Genomic DNA, 6,000 nt, shown 5'->3' on the forward strand with positions numbered 1-6,000 from the left:
CCCAGCTGCCTTCTGTGTCACAGGACTGTAGCTCCTCCTCCCTCTCATCAAATTTATCAGTAAGGATATCCCTAAATCTCTGATCATGTGAAGGGTTCTTAAGCTTCCAAGTCCTTTTTTTCCAGATTGGTCTGCTTTTTTGGCATCCTTCTGACCTCAAGTCTAAAGTGATTGATAACTATTCTATGCTGGAGAGTACATTCTTCACCAGGGAGGGTCTTTGTATTTATGAACAACCATGCACCCCACTGTCTGGTGAGAATGAAATCAATTTGGCTAGCAGAGTCACCTGACTGATAGGTTATCAGGTGGATGGCTGGCTTTTCTCTCAAGGCACTTGCTCTCTGTCGGGTATGCACACTAAGATTGCACACCCAGCGGAGCATACTGGCTTCGTTCCTTACAAGCTTACGCATGTCCTCAGCAGTCACGGCCCATGTTTCACTGCCATGTTGCATGGCTGTTCATACACATGCGTCATACAGTCTACCTTTTACTCTGAACGAGAGGCCCTTTGTCACCAGCAGAGGTAAGAGCTCTCTGAACTTTGCCCAGGCTGTTCATCCAGAGACACAAGCCAAATGGAAAAGGAGGCTGTGGAAGCTCAAGGATCTTTTGAACAGGCAGAGATTGAGAGATATCCTAAAGGAGGCCTTTGACAAGAAGGAGGGAGAGATAGAAACATATGACATAGAGGACAACTGGAAGTTCTGACAGGACAATCTTCTAGGGCAACAGACCAATTTTATGGTTGGAGCAAAATCTCTGCCAGACCAAGGGTGGTGAGATAATGACATTGGCAAGGCCATAAAAGAAAGAGTTGTGGGTAGCAAAGAAACATATCAGAAGGCTAAAAGGGAGGCTAGACATTAGCTTTATCTAGCTAAGGTAGAAGCAAAAAGAGAAGAGATTTGCCGAAGTCTTATAGCATGAAGATCAAAGACTTGACGTGTTCTGGATTGCTAGACAGTGTGTCAGTGAGAATCGAGACATTGTAGGAGAGAATTTTGTGCGGATGGATAATGATATGCTTGTGCTTAATGATGTGGACAAGAAAGAGGCATGGAAAAGCTATCCTAGTGGATAGCTTTGAACACATATTTAGACCTTGTAGCAGATTCCATATCAGAGCTACAAGAGAAATTCCAGGTGCAGAAGCAAAACCTGGAGTCTAAGAACCTTAAGGTTAACTTAGCAAAGACTAAAGTCCTAGTCAGCAAAACAACTGACAGGACCCTATCCACTTCAGGTAGGTGGCCTTGTTTGATTTGTAGGGAAGTTGTAGGTAGGAACTCCATACAGTGTACCCAGTGTAAGTTATGGATCTTCGTGTTTCTGTGTGTGTGTGTGTGTGTGTGTGTGTACCTCAGTCTCTTTGTGCATGCATGTTGAAGTATTTCTATGTGTATGGGTTTGTATGAATATGTACATACGTCTGTTATGTATGGATGCCTGTTTCCATATGTGTCCTTGTGTGTGTATGAAGTATGCATGTGTATATGGTCATGTGTTTCAGTCTTCCTTTGTGTATGTATGTATGTGGGTGTGCCTGTCTGTCCATGTTACCTATGTACCTATCTATCTGCTTGTCTATCTGTTTACTTACATATCCATTTACTTAATTATGTATGTATGTGTATATATATATGTCTACATAACAGCCTACTAACAAATCTACCTGTGTATGTATAAACTGTGAATAAATTGGGGTATCACTACCTTCTACGTATATTTCCTATTTAGTACTGGGGATGTTTCATTTATGAGGACGTACTCCTGTATTTGTCTGAGGGTTGGGTGCTTGGATAAAATGCAGATATCAAGTCTACCGAGTGTGCCTCTATGTTGGTCTTTGGCATGTTGGTAGAGTATGAAGAACTGTTTTTTGTCATCATATTGCCTCAAATGTTCATTTAGTCTCTCCACAATGTTTCTAGATGTCTCACCAATGTACGTCATGTTTTTTGTCTTTACAAGCACCCTCTATGCACCTTATTCTGCACACGACATTTCTAGTTCTACAATTAATGCCAGGATTAATCTTACATACCATGCAGTTCTCATTGGTGCATGTGGTATTCTCAAAGTGGCACATCCTACATAATTGTGATCTGATGGAGCTCCCTGGCTTTTCAACAATCTTAATGTTGATTATGATCTCCTTCAGAGCATTCCTAAATATTTGGTTCTAGTTGTCCATGGGCTGTGGCCTCTACAAACATCACTCCTTGATATTTGTCGGCCTTGTAACATGTGTTCACCCTGTTTGCTTTGTCACAAACTGGAATAGAATACAGCATTATTTGAACTCAGATCACAAAGTGTCAGAACAAATTTCTCAAAGCATTTTATCTAACTAATGACTCAGATGATTTACCACTTAAGGCATTGATTTACTGATTTTCAAACATAAAATGTCAACAATATCGATCTCATCAGTTGTGATGAGCATGTAAAAGTAATGGACACTGACCTTTCCTTCTAGTTAAATCTGTATACTCCCACCACCAAAACAACCCCACTAAATGCTGTTTAACATTTAATATGGCATCCACCATTCTGTGAATTCCCTGTCTTTGCCATTAGAGAACAGATAATTCTGCAATCATCAGCTGTCAGTTATTTTCAATCATCTTGTCACAAAATAATTACAGCATATTTTAGAATTTTGATAGAAATATCATTTCCACCTGATACTTCATTAGGCATTATCCTTTGTAACCCAACTCTAGGCTCTGGTCCAGTACTTCATGTATAATGTTGACAACACTAACATTGATTTTTAAAACTATGACAATAGAGATTACCAGGAATTAATTAATCTGTCACAGCTGTGATAAGTTGATCTTCTTGATTATATAACAGTAACAAAACACACCTATCAAACCCACCGGGATCATCATGGTATTAAAAAATACCTGCTACTCTAAATTAGAAGAAAGGAAAACAATTTTCATTACCTTAGTATTTGAAATGATGGCTGTGTGGTAAGTAGCTTGTTTACCAACCACATGGTTCTGGGTTCAGTCCCACTGCGTGGCACCTTGGGCAAGTGTCTTCTACTATAGCCTCGGGCCGACTAAAGCCTTGTGAGTGGATTTGGTAGACAGAAACTGAAAGAAGCCCGTCATATATATGTATATGTATATATATGTATGTGTGTTTGCGTGTCTGTGTTTGTCCCCCCACCATTGCTTGACAACCGATGCTGGTGTGTTCACGTCCCCATAACTTAGTGGTTCGGCAAAAAGAGACCGATAGAATAAGTACTAGGCTTACAAAGAATAAGTCCTGGGGTCGATTTGCTCGACTAAAGGCGGTGCTCCACCATGGCCACAGTCAAATGACTGAAACAAGTAAGAGAGTAAGAGAGCATGTATAAATTTCATGTCATCTACTTGTGTTCAACTATCAAGATATAATAACTTTGTACTGGAATGGTTCTGAGCTATATTCTACTTTTTTATAAAATGGCTGACAAATTTGAGTAACGTGCCTTCTTTAAATTTTGCACAAAACATAAACAATCAGCTATAAAGACCCTTGTATTGCTTTGTCAGGCACAATTTCTTTCATTTTAACACTGGTTTTTGACTGATTTGCATGTTTCAAGACTGGTCAACAGTCACTTCAAAATGACTAGTACTCAGGGTAGTAACTCACTATAAAAGCATCATATGTGGAAAAAATTTATGAATCATCCATGAGGATATTTGGCAAACAATCTGTCAGTTCTATTGTGTAATCTGAAACTATGACAGAGTCTGACAGAAGAACCTTACGGCAAACCTAAACTTATATGTGTGTGTGTGTGTGTGTGTGTGTGTGTGTGTAGTGGGGGTGCAATGGCCCAGTGGTTAGAGCAGCGGACTTGTGGTTGTAGGATTGCGGTTTCGATTCCCAGATCGGACATTGTGAGTGTTTATTAAATGAAAACACCTACAGCTCCCAAGAACATGCATAAGCTTGAAAGAAATGATGCCAGTATGCTTCGCTGGATGTGCAATGTCAGTGTGCATGTTCAACAGAGTGTAAGCCACTTGAGAGAAAAGTTAAGCATAAGAGGCATGAGATGTGGTGTCCAAGAGAAACAACTGCACTGGTATGGTCATGTGATGCATATAGACAGTGCTGGATTAACCCTTAAGCAAAATAAGCATGTGTTTAGGGCATCAAGGAAAGGAGGGGACACCACAGAATGGTAAATGATTTATGGCACTAAAGAAATCACTTTAAACTTGCTAAAATAATATTCGGGATGCCTTTATCTCTACTAAGTATAGATGCAGATGTGTTACCTAAAGATTAATTTTGAGAGTCTGATCAAAGACTTTGCAATTCAAAAACGTTGGAGGTAACTTTTCAAATATAAATAAAGTGGAAATATGCAAAAATAAACATTATTTTCCCTCTTACTGTTTTGTTTTGTTTTGAAAAATAAAAATTTATTTAATGATTTGTTATTGCTTATATTTTGAATTACATAATCTTTTACGGGGGCACTAAAATCTTGTAAGTGCTTAGGGCCTCAATTGGTCTTAATCCAGCCCTACATCTAGACAAGGACAACTGTGTAAAGAAGTTCCGATCTCTAACTGTGGAGGGAACCTGTTGTAGAGGTAAACTCAAGAAGACATGGGATGAAGTGGTGAAGCAAGATCTTTGAACTTTGAGCCTCACAGAGGCAATGACTAGTGACCGAGACCTTTGGTGATATACTGTGCTTGAGAAGACTCATCAAGCCAAGTGAAATCATAGTCATGGCTGATGTTGGTGTCATGTAACTGGCATCCTTGCTGGTGGCATGTAAAAAGCACCAATGGAGCATTGGGCCTCACAGAGGCAAAATGGCTGAGTTCCTTTCTAGTGTTGGGCCTTCATGAAGGCAAAGTGGCCGAGTTCCATTCGAGTGTTGGGCCTCACTGAGGCAATCATCAAAACCTTTGGCATTATGTTGTGCTTGAGAAGAAGACCCATCAAGCCGAACAAAATGGCAGTTGTGGCTGATACCAGTGTCATGCAAATGGCACCCATGCCAGTGGCATGTAATAGTACCTATTTACACTCTTGGAGTGGTTGGTGTTAAGAAGGGCATCCAGCCACAGAAAATCATGCCAAATCAGATTGGTGTCTGGTGCAGCTTTCCATCTTACCAGCCCTGGTCAACCCATCCAACCCATATATATATATATATATCAGCAGCAGTAGCATCAGTATCATTGTTTTGACAACCACACTTTCATGCTGGCAGATTTCCTATAGTCAAATATTCTTCTTGTTACCAACTTTAATCTATTTCCAAGTAAAATGATATTAAACATAGCCCTTGAGGCACAGAGGGTTCAGTAGCTGAACATGTATGAATTGTGACCTTGTTTTCATGCAGCATACAAATGACTTCAAAAAGAAGGGTAGACACAAATACAGACTCACACAGACAGACATACATGTGGAGTGGAATGAAATACACAGGGTTTCCTGCTGTATTACAATATAATAATAAAATGGGTTCCAGCATAGTTGATATTGTAAGCCTATTGTTTAATTTTGAATTAAAATTACACTCCTAGTGAAAAGAATGATTATAAAATAGCATCCTCCTTGGTTTTCATACCTTCTTCCTCGAGCATTGTTTCACCCTCATTAATTTTTTTTTTTACCTTTTCAATTATTTTTCAATATTTTTCCACCATAACACTTTGTCTCTCTCTCTTCATCTCTCTCTTTTTCTTCTTATGAAGGACTAGCTTCTGAAATATGAAGACATGCCATTTCAATTTCTCACACATTAAACTAACACCATTACTTGTCAAACTTTGTTCTTTCTGTCTTCAAAGTTTGCCTGTATATAGTAGACAACACACACAAATGTACATATACACTACTTAAACTACACACACACACACACACACACTCTCTCTCTCTCTCTATATATATATATATATATATATATATACCAACATGGAAAGGAGATGTTAAATGATGATGATGATATATATA

The 6,000-nt window shown here is 39.1% G+C and overlaps 1 protein-coding gene across 1 annotated transcript in view; it reads left to right on the forward strand.

Moving 5' to 3' along the window:
• The window catches only part of LOC106869101 (endoplasmic reticulum aminopeptidase 1), a 1,169,084-nt gene that overhangs the window by 1,079,930 nt on the left and 83,154 nt on the right, over window positions 1-6,000 (forward strand). The gene's annotated exons all lie outside the window — the stretch shown is intronic.

The sequence above is a fragment of the Octopus bimaculoides genome, chromosome 9 (assembly GCF_001194135.2).
Source record: "Octopus bimaculoides isolate UCB-OBI-ISO-001 chromosome 9, ASM119413v2, whole genome shotgun sequence".
Classification (NCBI taxonomy): Eukaryota; Metazoa; Mollusca; class Cephalopoda; order Octopoda; family Octopodidae; genus Octopus; species Octopus bimaculoides.